Below are 12,960 nucleotides of genomic sequence, written 5' to 3'. Positions count from 1 at the left end.
TATGGCATTTATTTTTGAAAACTGGAGATGCAGGCTTCCCTGGTGGTGCAGTGGTTAAGAATCCGCATGCCACAGAGTAAATAAGCCCGTGCGCCACAACTACTGAGTCTGCGCTCTAGAACCCATGAGCCACAACTGCTGAGCCCACGCGTCTAGAGCCCGTGCTCTGCAACAAGAGAAGCCACCGCAATGAGAAGCCTGCGCACGGCAACAAAGAGTAGTCCCCGCTTGCCGCAACTAGAGAAAGCCCGCGCCCAGCAATGAAGACCCAACGCAGCCAAAAATAAATAAATAAATTTATTTTAAAAAAAACTGGAGATGCTAATTTCATTGAAATTCTCTGGAGATATATGGAATCACATTAGGGTATACAAATCTTAGGTGAGAATCTCTGGCAAATGGTTTTGTGCAGACCAACTGTTTTCTGCAGGACCTGCTGCTGCATGAAGGCCTGGAGGTCACCCCCATGGTAGGAAGATCTGAGGACAAAGACCATGTCTGGGTGAAAGTTCAATACTCCCCATTGCTAATAAAAGCAAGCTTGAGTTTTCTCTCATAAAACTATTATTGTTTATTATGTTTGGAATTCAGAAGGGTCGGTATAAAGACTGATTGACTTGATGGCATACATATTCAAAACTTTGATATTTATCCCTCAAATTCAATAGGCTCGCATACTCGCATGCTGTATGTAACATTATTTGAAGATTTCAGTTGATTTAGAGGCATGACCTGTAGAGGACCTAGAAATATTCCCAGATACATTTTCCACAATACAATTTCCAAAGTCTGTCTACCTAGTGATTTAATGGGCAGTTATCAGGCTACCATCAGGATAGGAAAAATATATATGGTTTGAACCCTATGTCGAATCCCAGCATTCAGTGGATAAAAAGTAAGGAAAAAAAGGTACATGTTTTTCTTAATCAAAATTTAAACTGTGGGATGAAACACACCTTTGTTTATATATGCTACTGAAATCACATAATTCAATATCTGTACTTATTATAAGTGAAGAAAATGCCAAGTTAAGAGAACCAGGCAATTTAACTCCTGACAGGTTGCACGTGCACTGCATTTTTAAAGTTCATGTTTAAAACTATAATGATGTGTTTTAAAATAATCAAAACTTGACATATATGAGATGGTGGTAGGAAAGCAAAAGACATTCTATTCCTTGATAACATTTACTAAAGTTGAAGAATAAGTTCTCAATGAAGCTCTATAACTAGGTCATTCCTAACTACACTGTTTGCCTGAAACCACACTATTGAGGTTTTTCTCATATTGAGTCTTGAATTTTCCTGGTTTTCTGGTAGCTAATTACTAGTTAGATCTCTATTATATGATGTTTGTGAGAGTCACTGTTTTTAATCCATCATAGCTAACTTTCTGTTCCATGTAGGACCACTCAGCATCTCTACTGATCCTATGTTGGAAGAAATCTGGCTGGTTTTAGCCTAGTTTGAAATTAACATGAATCAATAAGCATTAAATTGAATTATGGCATCTTAAAATAAGAAAGCAGAAACATTTTCCAGTGGGAACATCTGTTCTTTTAAATACATCTATAAAATTTGGTAGGTGGGTAGATTATAGAAATACAAGGCTTAGTGGAAAAAGCTCCTTTTAACATACAGAGGGCAACACAAGAGTGTCGTCAGATGTTTGCACAACACACCTGCTGCTCTGTTGGGTTTCCAGTACAGACTGGTGTCCAGTGGGAACTCATGGGTAGGTCTTCAAAGCCTATGGTCCCTGGCAAAATCGCCTTTTGCCCTCAGACACTCCAAAGCACTTCAGGAATGCTTATTTCAGTTATGGGGAACCCGATGGTAAAGAGGCACGTGGCCTTGGGAAGGCAGGGGTTCCCAGACTTTCCCATCCTAACACAGCTGAGCCTGTGAGAAGACACTGTGCGTCTTTAACGCCGATGGCTCCCCAAGGGAAGAGATTCCCATGATTACATGGAGGCAGGCGATCAGGTCTAGATCACCTAGATTACTTAGAGACAGGGTAGGAGGGAGGGGCCTTCTAAACACATGGTACATATTGAGAATCACTGGAAGAAAGGGGAAATGACACCAGACGAGTAGCTGACACTGCGGAGTTTGAAGAAATCACCTGGATTTTGGGCTCCATTTCGTCACTGGTGAAACAAGGGGATTTGAGACAGGTGGTCTCAATATCCCTTCACACTAAACTCTAATTTCAAGATTCTAACAAAATAGAACTGAGGCTCAAAAGTCTGAGGGAGTGTGACAGGAAAGGATTGATGGCTAAGATCTCTCCCAGGCTTAAAATTCTCTAATTCTACCTATTTCTCTAATGGAAGTGAGAATTCTATGGAAAAAAATAACTCACCTTTATGTGGGCCCTCCTTCTGAAGAGGCATTTAAGCACTCTTTTTGTTTAGAAGAAACTACATCTTCAACAAATAAATTTCAAGAAAAAAAAAGAAAAAGAAGAGAAACCTCTAGGTTAATAGAGACTCAAAAGTCACATCACCTAACTGTACCTGGCTTAGGTCCTGGTCTGAACGGTAAAAACACCGATGAGACAACTAGGGATATCTGAAAACTGATTACTGACTGGATATTTGATGATATTAAGAAATTATTGCTAAAATTTCAGTTGTGATAATGGTAGTGGTACTGCTACTATGTTTGTTTTTTTAAAATATTTATTCATTTATTTAAGTTGTGCCGGATCTTAGTTGTCACGTGGGATATCTTCGTTGCAGCATGTGGGATCTTTTTTTTTTTTTTTTTTTTTGCGTCATGCAGACTTCTTAGTTGTGGCGTCCCCCCCCCCCCGCCCCGCGTTGGGAGCACAGAGTCTTACCCAGTGGACCACCAGGGAAGTCTCTGTTGCTATGTTTTTGAAAAGAGTTCTTATCCTTTAGGGATACATACTGAAATATTTACAGATAAGATGATATGATATCTGAGATTTGTTATGAAATAATCTAGTTGGGGGGATGAAAGAGGTAGAGATGAAATACTTTGGCCTTGGTTTATGATTGTGGAAGCTGGGAGATGGATACACATGACTTCCTTACACTTTTATTTCTGAATATGTTCTAAATCTCCCAAAGCAAAATTTTTTGAAAGGACATCTTGAAAATACTTACTAACATGTTGTTTTACAATTAATCTACCTTAGTTTCTTTTCAAGAATGATAAACAAACTCAACCAGCCATAAATTCAGTCATCAAAATCACGACAGACATTGACCTACCATGTTCTTAGACTATGTATTCACAGTTCAAATGACCAGAGGACCAAGTACTTTTATACTTTTGCCCAAAGTAGAATTACCACAAAAATAACCACTGCAATTATTTATCAGTAGCTTTTCCATTAAAATATCTTTTAGATCTTCCTTTTCATTCATGGGAACAATGTCAGAAGAAAAGGCCATACCTCTCAAAGTTATTTTAACTAAAGAATTCACACTTTTGGAAGGAGACCTGAGGTCTTCTATTTGAATCTCCAGTTTATTCATCTCTATTAACAGATAAATACTTAATTAAAAGACTATTTTAAGAAAAACTGAACATATCGTAAGCAACAGACAACAGGCTTAAATTCAGAAGACCCACGAAAACACTTCAGAGAGGGGTCCTTATTATTTGCTATATAAAAATTGGAAAAATAGATAATTCTTGAGGGAGAGCAGGCCCAGAATGCAGTGCTGCTTGGGTACCACTCCTCCCGTCTGGCTCTCATCTTGAATATGCTCCACTCCTACCAGGCAGGACCCACTGGAAAGCATGCCGTGGCTGTCACTGTGAAGGACATGTGTTTTTGCCAGGAAGAGTCACCATGAACATGCAATAGTGCTTGAGGAACTTACATTCATCATTTAGGATATTATATACAAGTACACTCATCAAACTGAAGACCAGGAGATAGTTCTTAAGAAAGAATGACCATTAACCTATCAACATCTAGCTCTGTAACATATACAGAGAGATTAGGCCAAGCCTCAGTGAAAGCATGGACTCACTAAGTTAGAAGTCACTAGCTCAGCAGAACTCTACGGAAAACATTTCATTAATTAACCATGGACTTTACTGCCAATACCAACAGAACATATTCTATCATGGTGTGGTGATGGCACCTCTCTCGGTGTAGTGTTTGTGTATAAATGGATCTACTTTAGATGTTTATTTATAAATATCCTCTTCAATCTTGAAATAAAATTTCACACTAGTTTTCACATAAGGAAACGGGAAGCACAATAAGATGTTTTAAAGCTCAAAGTCCAGTTCTCTGATGGACGATAACTTAGTACTTTATAAATCAACTCTAAAGGAAACAAAAAAGACAAAAGATGGAGAACTATTTGAAAGGTCAGGGTCTAGAGGAGAGAGCACTATACTCCTATGGAAACCAGAGGCTCTAAAACAAGTCCCACAGCACCTGCTGCCCCAGCTCTTCTAAGACTTGATCAGCTTGACCTATAATTGCTCAAGAAGCACCTGGCCCTGCTTCCACTAGCCCGTAAGTTTCTTCACTCATCTTTGTATTCTCAGCAACTACAGACCAAACAGAACGTGCCTGGCAAACTTTTGTTGAATGAGGGAATCAGGTGTATGGAGGGCTAAGGGGAAAAACCCATGACAGACATGTTCAGAGTGCCCTGGTTTCCTCACCAATTTGTGCCTCCAGGCTAGCTATCATGCCCTACCTAGCAATGAACTGGGAGAAGTTCCAGGAAAGCTCATATAAATCAAGTATTTGAAAATCAAATGCTTGCTATTTAAACCAGGGGAGTCTGCTATTTAAATGGAATCCACGGTAGAGCTACTTGTAATAGGGAATAAGCAACCCCCTTTGTAACGAATACTCATGTTGATATTGAGTTTGCTTTCAATGGGAGACACCTGGCTCAAATCTACACCGTGCCTCACCATCACTTGAGCAACACTATTTCACGCTGTCTGAAGCTCTCAGTCAGACTAAAAAGGAGATAAAATAAGCTGTTATAATCCAGCTTTTGGACAACTTTCATCAGTATTGCCTGTACCCTATTTTTAATTTCAGAGGGCAAGAAAGTTCCCCAATAATGGAGCCCTGGAGGGAAGCCAATGCTCCATGGAAGCCAGGGTCTGGGCTATTCAGCTTCCCTTGGTTGACGTGGGATGGGCAAATAATACAACAGTCCTTGAACGGGGAGCTAGCTGACTGCCAGGTAGACAGCATATCTCTAGAGCCCATCTTTAAAGTAAAACCCGAAGCAACAAAGTTGTCATCTTCTAAGAACTGGTACAGGGATGAGTCCTAGTCAGAGATGCTGGGCATACAGTAGGCATTTGATAAGCGTTTGTTAGTTGGTCCCAAGTTAAAAATATGACTCAAGTGACAAGTTTCAGAAGTTCTGGCCATGGAGACAGCTTGAGGCAGAAGGAAAGTGTCAGTGTAGCACTGACTTACAAACAAGAACAGGCGTTGCTGTCACCTCTAGTCACCCAGAACAATAAGGGCAGATGGTGGCCAACAGACTGATTTGCTAGTCAAAGGTTTAAAGTTTCATGTAATGTTTCATGGATCTAGAGTAGGGTTGTCAGATTTAGCAAATGAAAGTACAGAATGCCCAGTTAAATTTGAATTTCATATAAACAACGAATGATTTTTAAAGTATTCCCAAATATTGCATGAGACAAACACAAAAAATTACTGTTTATCTGAAATTCAAATTTAATTGAGTGTCCTGTATTTAATCTGGCACTCTTACTCTAGAGAAAGTGGAAACATACGGTGACCCACAGACCTTACTCCATTAAGATTTCTGAAACACTGTTCACGGAAATGCTTAAAGAGTTTAGATATGTACAATGAAGAATCTATTTTCTTAAGAGTGAAAAAAGATGTTGATCAGAGTTGCCTACTCCGAGGCCACAGTGAAGGGAAGGATAAGAGAATAATATAATTAGGACACGGTTTCTCAACCTCAGCGCTACTGACGTTTCAGGTTGGATAATTCTGTGGGGGAAGGGGGCCACTGTCCTGTGCATTCCAGGATCGTAAGCAGCATCCCTGGCCTCTCTACCTGCTAGATGCCAGTAGCACACCCCTCCCCACCACACAGTGAGTTGTGACAAGCAAAAATGTCTCCAGATATTGCCAAGTGTCCCTTGGGGGCAAAAAATTTCCTCTAGTTGAAACCACTGAATTAGAAGAAATGGTCAAATAAACAGAAAGTGTCATATCCATTAACCAACCGGTGGTCATACAACAAAAGATTCTTCTCAAGGGAGAAATTTTCAGCTCGCCCCGGGGCTGCCTCGGGATGAGAGGGCTACTCATTTCAGCTAAGACAATCAGAAACCCTTCATCTGCCAGAAGCACTAGAGAAGAATCTTTGGTGAGCCAAGCTGATGAAGCTCTGCATGGCAGTACACACATCACAGCAAGCAGGGCATCGAACCCAGCCTTTGAAGATGTTCCTTTTAAGTTAACCTCCCTTCCAACTAAACTTTTTCCAAATCTCTTGCTGCCATTTGGAAGTTGAGTGATTCTCAGCTGAAAAGGACTGTATATACGAGGTGCAGATGGCAGCAGTTACGGCCCTCACCAGATGCTGCAGTCTCTAATTTGATTGAAAGGATATAATTAGACAACAGAAACACTTTAATGAAAGAGCAAAACATGGAGGGAGGGAAGGATTGAAGGCCCTTAACTGATGCCAAAACACCCACCAGTAATAGAGGCTTTGAGTCTGGGGAAAAGGAAGGGGAAAGCCCCTTAAAAGGACAGTCCCCATCCTGTTTATTTCCCCATAGACATAGGAATAGGGATTTTATTATTGTAGATTTCCACTGTATTTTATGTGGGAACAATCTGATTAAAACCAGAAGAAGTCTTTGGAAGAACATCAAAGAAAAACAAATATGGCTTCTGTGGTCATTATTAAAAATATTTTTACCAGCCCAATAATTTTCTTTGAAGATGAATTTTTATAGATTGAACAGCAGCAAGTAATTTACATACTGTGATGACATTGGTTAACAATCCCTACCGTTCTAGAACTACTTGGTCGCCATGTTTTCATCCAACTTTAGGACACCAAGGAACATGGACAGCCATTTAACATTTCTGTTTAAAAGATATAAACTCTAACTCTGTTTAGAGTTAGTCCTATAAGTCAATGCCACAACTGTTTTGTATCATCTTTAAAAGTTGCCTATGCTGTTTTTATTATTTCCGAGCTTTCAAACTTTGAGTGTGAATATACTGCTCTGGTTCTAACCAAGAATCTAACCAAACTGAAAGAAATCCAGCCCTCAAAGTCTGAAGTTGCTAATGTGGTATGACACTGGGGTTTGGAAGCCTTCTCAGCCCACTAGAAGCAGGGCCCCGCCCTCGTGGTAAATTGAACAATAAAAGTTTAATGCTTTGGCTACTTGCCAGGGATTAAATCAGTGGCAAGAAAACTAGAAGCTGGGCCCAGCAGAGGGGCAGCCCCGAGAGGGTACTGTTATTAAGTACCCTCTCATAACTGCAGGAGCGAGAGGCAGTCTTGTGTGTGAGGTGGCCTCAAATCTTTTGTCTGTAAAGTACTTCCTAGCCCCCAACCTCATTCCTCTTCAAACCGTTGCAAGTCCAGAAGAGGGAGGTGTTTACCTAGAAAGAGGATTAAAAGGGGGATGGAAGGAATTTCCTTAGAGGACGAGAAGGCAGGTTTCTGTGGAGTGGCTATTTTTGAGGAGTATGAACACCCTTCTAATGTTTCTACAACGGCCTCTATCCTTTCCCTGTTTAATCCGAATCCAGGATAATGTCCCAGAGGTGATGTCTGGGGAAGAAGCACTGCCGTCTTGAGAGAATGACACTGAAGACAACAGAGGGGGTAAAAACAGAGTGACCTCAGGCTCCTCTCCTAGACTAATGCTTCTGGGTTCCACCTGGATACTCAAGGTCAAAATGAATGTGGAAGAAGGTCAGTCACCGTCCTCACCCATTCACTGTGAGCCAGCCAGAAACTAACCTGCCAGGTGACAAAAGGGGGATTGAGGAGACCTCACCTCAAAACCCGCACAGGTAGTTTGCTAAGGAACACATTCACTTCCTCCTCTGTTATCCTTATTCAGGAGGCAAAAACTAAGAAAAAACTACAGATCCAAACTTACGGCCTCTCCCAAGTGTTTTGCATTAACTGTTCCACAGTACAAACACAATCAATTTGGTATGTTTGAGTGTTTCATTTCGTTTTTTCGAAAATGTTTTAATTAAAACAAAATAATCATCCATGCTAAGCACACTGTTGTTTTTTAAAGGCCACGTTAAAAATGACAATAGAACCATTCAACTGTTTAGGAAAGTGACAGAAGTTTGTTTTCTTTTTTTCTTTCTTTCTTTTTTTTTTTTAATGTCTCAGGGCTGGTGCCACCTGCTGCCTGGGCTTTCCTCTGAGAAACAAATCTCTCAACAGTTTGATCCAAGCAACATCTGCATAGCTGAACAAACAATGCGCTGGTTCCGAGGAAGGCTCTATTTTCTTTATGTAGTGCACACTGAACCATACTGAATTACTTTTTTTTTTTTTTGCGGTACTTGGGCCTCTCACTGTTGTGGCCTCTCCCGTTGCGGAGCACAGGCTCCGGACGCGCAGGCTCAGCGGCCATGGCTCACGGGCCCAGCGGCTCTGCGGCATGTGGGATCTTCCTGGACCGGGGCACGAACCCGTGTCCCCTGCATTGGCAGGCGGACTTAACCACCGCGCCACCAGGGAAGCCCCTGAATTTCTTTTTAAAGTATTTTTTAAAGTCTTATTAAAGATCCAAATGTATGTGTATGAAATTTCCCTCCCTCGATATGTTTTTTTTTAATTGTGGTAAAATATACCTAACACAAAATTTACCTTTTTAACCATTTCTCCCATGCCTCTTAAAGTTAGTTTATAGTAAAAGGTAAAAGGTTCATTCAGCAAGCCTCCCTGTCACTTTTCCAGACCAGTGAACACTGCAAAAAATCAACGCATATGGACGTAGAGCAGGACTTGGTCAAGTCCAGCCTGCAGGCCAACTCTGGCCCACTGCCTGTTTTTGTATGGCCCATGAGCTAAAAATGCTTTTTAAACTTTTAAACGGTTGAAAACAACCAAAAGAACAGTATTTTGTGACATATAAAAATCACATTAGACTTCCCTGGTTGTTAAGAATCCACCTGCCAATGCAGGGGACATGGGTTCGAGCCCTGGTCCGGGAAGATCCCACATGCTGCGGAGCAACTAAGTCTGTGTGCCACAACTACTGAGTCTGCACTCTAGAGCCTGCGAGCCACAACTACTGAGCCCACGTGCCACAACTACTGAAGCCTGCACGCCTACAGCCCGTGCTCCACAATTAGAGAAGCCACCGCAATGAGAAGCCCACACACCACAACAAAGAGTTGCCCCCACTCGCTGCAACTAGAGAACGCCCGCATGTACAACAATGAAGACCCAACAGAGCCAAAAATAAATATTTTAAAAAACTGTTAAAAAAATCACATGAAATTCAAATATCGGTGTCCATGTAAGTTTTCTTGGAAGACAGCCACACCTATCCATTCAGTCTGTCTATGGCTGCTTTGCTCTATAAACATGACCTCCCTTCTCTTCATTCTTTGAGATTCTGCAGCTGTTGTACTGCAACAGACAGTACATGGCCCACAAAGCCCAAATTATTTACTGTCTAGCCCTTTACAAAAAATGTTTGCTGACACCTACCTGACCTAGAGCCTAAGATGGCATTATAGCCTCAAAAATTCTAAACTAAAGATGGTATATTGCCCATCACCCAAAATTCCTAATCTGTATATTGCGAAGCAATTTAAAGCAATATATTTTACCTTCATCATTTATCGCTTTTGATCCACATATGCTAAATCATAAGTAAGTGTATCAATAATATCTATATTAAGTGTACCAACTTGCTGTTTATTAGCAGTGAGCCTAAATTGAAGTTCATTTTGCTCTAAGATTTATAAAAGGTCTCACTGCACATCTCAAACACTTAAACAGCTTTGTCGAGGGGCCAAAAATTTTCACAAAAAGATCAGAGTTCTTTGATGCCAGGTCAGTTTTGATAATTTCCTGTTTCTTAAAATACATAAAAGTAAATGGTATGCACGTTAGTCCCCTTCACTCCTCTCAGCCCCTGGGATGTATACAGGTAATTCTATACAACATTAATGGAGTCCCCAAGAGGGATAAGGCCCTGTACAGTATGAAGCTCTCACTGTTAACTGAACTCATGGGTTTTATGGCAAGACACACTGCTGTCTAATGGGACAAATTCTACATGAGGAGCTGGAGGAGAATAAGCATAAAAGGCTGTTCACAGCAAACATAACCAGAGTTGATACACTCCGCTGACGCACACCTGAAAGCCCCTAAATGTGGTGAAACACCCAAGCAGGTATATGCCTTAGGCGGAAAACTCAGAGCTGAAGTCCACTCAGCCTTCTCTGCTCTTCCTACCTCTCGGCTGTCCCCTGCAGGTCAGTAAATTCCAGATGGGAGTTCACTTCAGAGAGCCCATCAGCCCACAGCCCTGGCTGCCTTCCTCCTTGAAAAGGGAGTCTAGATTCCACCACTAACCTCTACCTTCCTCCTTATCAGTTGTGAAGGAAGGGAAAGAATCTCAAAGAATGAAGAGAAGGGAGGTCATCTGGGGTTGGCTACACACTGTAATTAGAAGTAGCACTGATAGGGAATGAGCTAACTTTTTATAAAGTCAGCATTCAAAAATGCAAACCACCAGTAATTTAAATATTACAAAATTATGCAGAATATAAGTATTGAAATAATTTTTTCCATCCACAAAATTTTAGAGAAAATTACAGTATCAAAAATATGAAATGTCAAGTTTGGCATATCCTCAGAGTAAAACGTGTTTTTCATTGGAAAGGATTTTAAAAAACTAGTGGGTAGGCTCTAGACAGGATGTGATGCTGAAGACCATGTGGTATCTCCCTAAAACTGCCTCTGGAACTAAAGAGGAGAAGTCACAAAGGCACTGATGTACTAGGATGGGAGGGAAAAAAGCTGGTGAGGCTCACTGAATTGGGAACATGGGCCACTTATCATAAATCATTTCACAATGGTTATTTATTAGTCCCTATCCCAGACTCCAATAAAAGCACACTCCAAGGTCTGAGGTTCAAACTACATAAGAGCTGCTGCATTTGACCCTTCCAAGCAAAGCAAAGGTGCCTGAGGAGAGGGTGCCACCTTCCAACAAGCATAAGCACACAGCTGGCTCACTGAACACTTTTCAGAGCTATTACTCTGCCCTTTCCAGGAGAGGAAACAGTTTATTTCCACCCATACCTCTCTCTCCATAGAGGACATTAAATCCTGACCACACATATGGCAAAGTGGAGCCAAGGGGTTACTAGGTTACAGTTATGTTGACATATCCTGGCTCTCAGAAAGTCCCTCCTTCATTCCCCACATACAGCAAACAGTAGAAGTGATCAAACTTCTGCACAAGTTTTTGTAGTTGTCCCCTGGAAGGCCACTGATCACTCAGAAACCACTTCCTGAGCCTAAGGTTTATAGCACTTGGAGAGCCCCCTTCTACCACTCTAAAGCCAAGCTTTGCCTTTAACAGGGATTAATCAGACTGGAAGCTCATAGCATTCCCAGGGCAAAGGAGGTGTCCAGCACTTGGTGTAAAGCACTATAGTGTATACTATAGTATACACTATAGTTTAAAGCACTATAAAAAAGAAGTATTAAATATGTTTAGTGACTGCCTGCTATATGTGGGTGTGTTACCTGCAGTACATCATTTAATCTTCACAACACCCTGCAAGGGAGTTATCATCATCCCTCCTTTACAGATGAGGAAACTGAGGCTCAGAGAGCTGAAGGCACAACCCAAAGTCACATAGTAAGTGACAACACTAAATCCTTATCTTTATCACAAATCCAAGCTGGAAAGTAAACAAAGCAACTTGGAGTTTTCTTTCATCAGCAAAATCCTGTCTCTCCAACATCACAGTCTGCGACTTTGGGTGGAGAACCCAGAGGCCGGTTTTCTTACTTCAGCAAACCTGTAATGCACTTTTCCCGTCCCTTCCATTAATGCCGAATTCTCAACACCTGAACAACTTGTGGACCAATGTACCTGGGCCAGACAACGCCCCCTTGCCTGCTCTTCAACTTGGAGAGTTCTGTTGCAAGGAAGGGTGTGCGGGCAAACTAAGCAAAGTCCCAGCTTCCATCCTGGTCTAGGGCCCCACTTGGGGAAGACCTGGCCTTGACCTTGGCCTGGGGAGCGGGTTACCCTGTTTAAAGTGTGGGCCTACTGGGGAAACGAGTGCTCTGCACTGCACTCTCAGGATAAGCACCCTAAGCTCTGTAGGGGAGAAGATTCCCATCACCCCTTACTTTCTTCCCCTCTCCACGCTGGACCTGCACCGAGTCACGGGGAAGTTCAAAGCGGCCCCGGTGGGGTGGGGGATGGCTAGGGAAGGAATGTTCTGGCTGGGTAGAGCCGGTCGTCTCCGGACCCAGGTCTACCTCTAGCAGGGCGGGCAGGTCAACTTTACTCTCCTCGACTTGTACTCAGAAATTAGTGTTGAGCAAGCGGGTGCAGCCGGGACCGGGCAGAGGGGCCGGGTGCCCGCTCCCGTCGCCTCCGCACCCGGTCGTGAGCGGGTAGACTCAGGGTTCGCGGGCGTGAGTGGGAGGGGGGACTGGGAGCGTCGTTGTGGGGCTTGCGGAGGGGATCCTGGCCCCGGGTGTCGCTGAGGGGCTTGGCGGGGGGGCAGCGTCTTGAGGCGGGGTGGGGGAGCGTCCCGGCCCGGGGGGAGTCGCTGAGGGACTTGAGCTGGGGGTGCCGGGTCCTGAGACAGAGGAGACATCCCGGCCGGGGGGACGTCGCTGAGGAGCCTGACCAAAGGGTCTGGGAGGTACTGAGGCAGACAGGGCGCTGGCCGAGGGCGGCTGAAGGGGTCTGG

The 12,960-nt window shown here is 42.7% G+C and overlaps 1 protein-coding gene across 2 annotated transcripts in view; it reads right to left on the bottom strand.

Annotated features, from left to right (window-relative positions):
* The window catches only part of KREMEN1 (kringle containing transmembrane protein 1), a 63,010-nt gene that overhangs the window by 49,795 nt on the left and 255 nt on the right, over positions 1–12,960 (bottom strand). The gene's annotated exons all lie outside the window — the stretch shown is intronic.

The sequence above is a fragment of the Lipotes vexillifer genome, unplaced genomic scaffold (assembly GCF_000442215.2).
Source record: "Lipotes vexillifer unplaced genomic scaffold, Lipotes_vexillifer_v1.1 scaffold691, whole genome shotgun sequence".
In the NCBI taxonomy this organism is placed as follows: Eukaryota; Metazoa; Chordata; class Mammalia; order Artiodactyla; family Lipotidae; genus Lipotes; species Lipotes vexillifer.
Note: the sequence above shows the minus strand (reverse complement) of the source record. Positions and strands in the feature narration are given on the sequence as shown.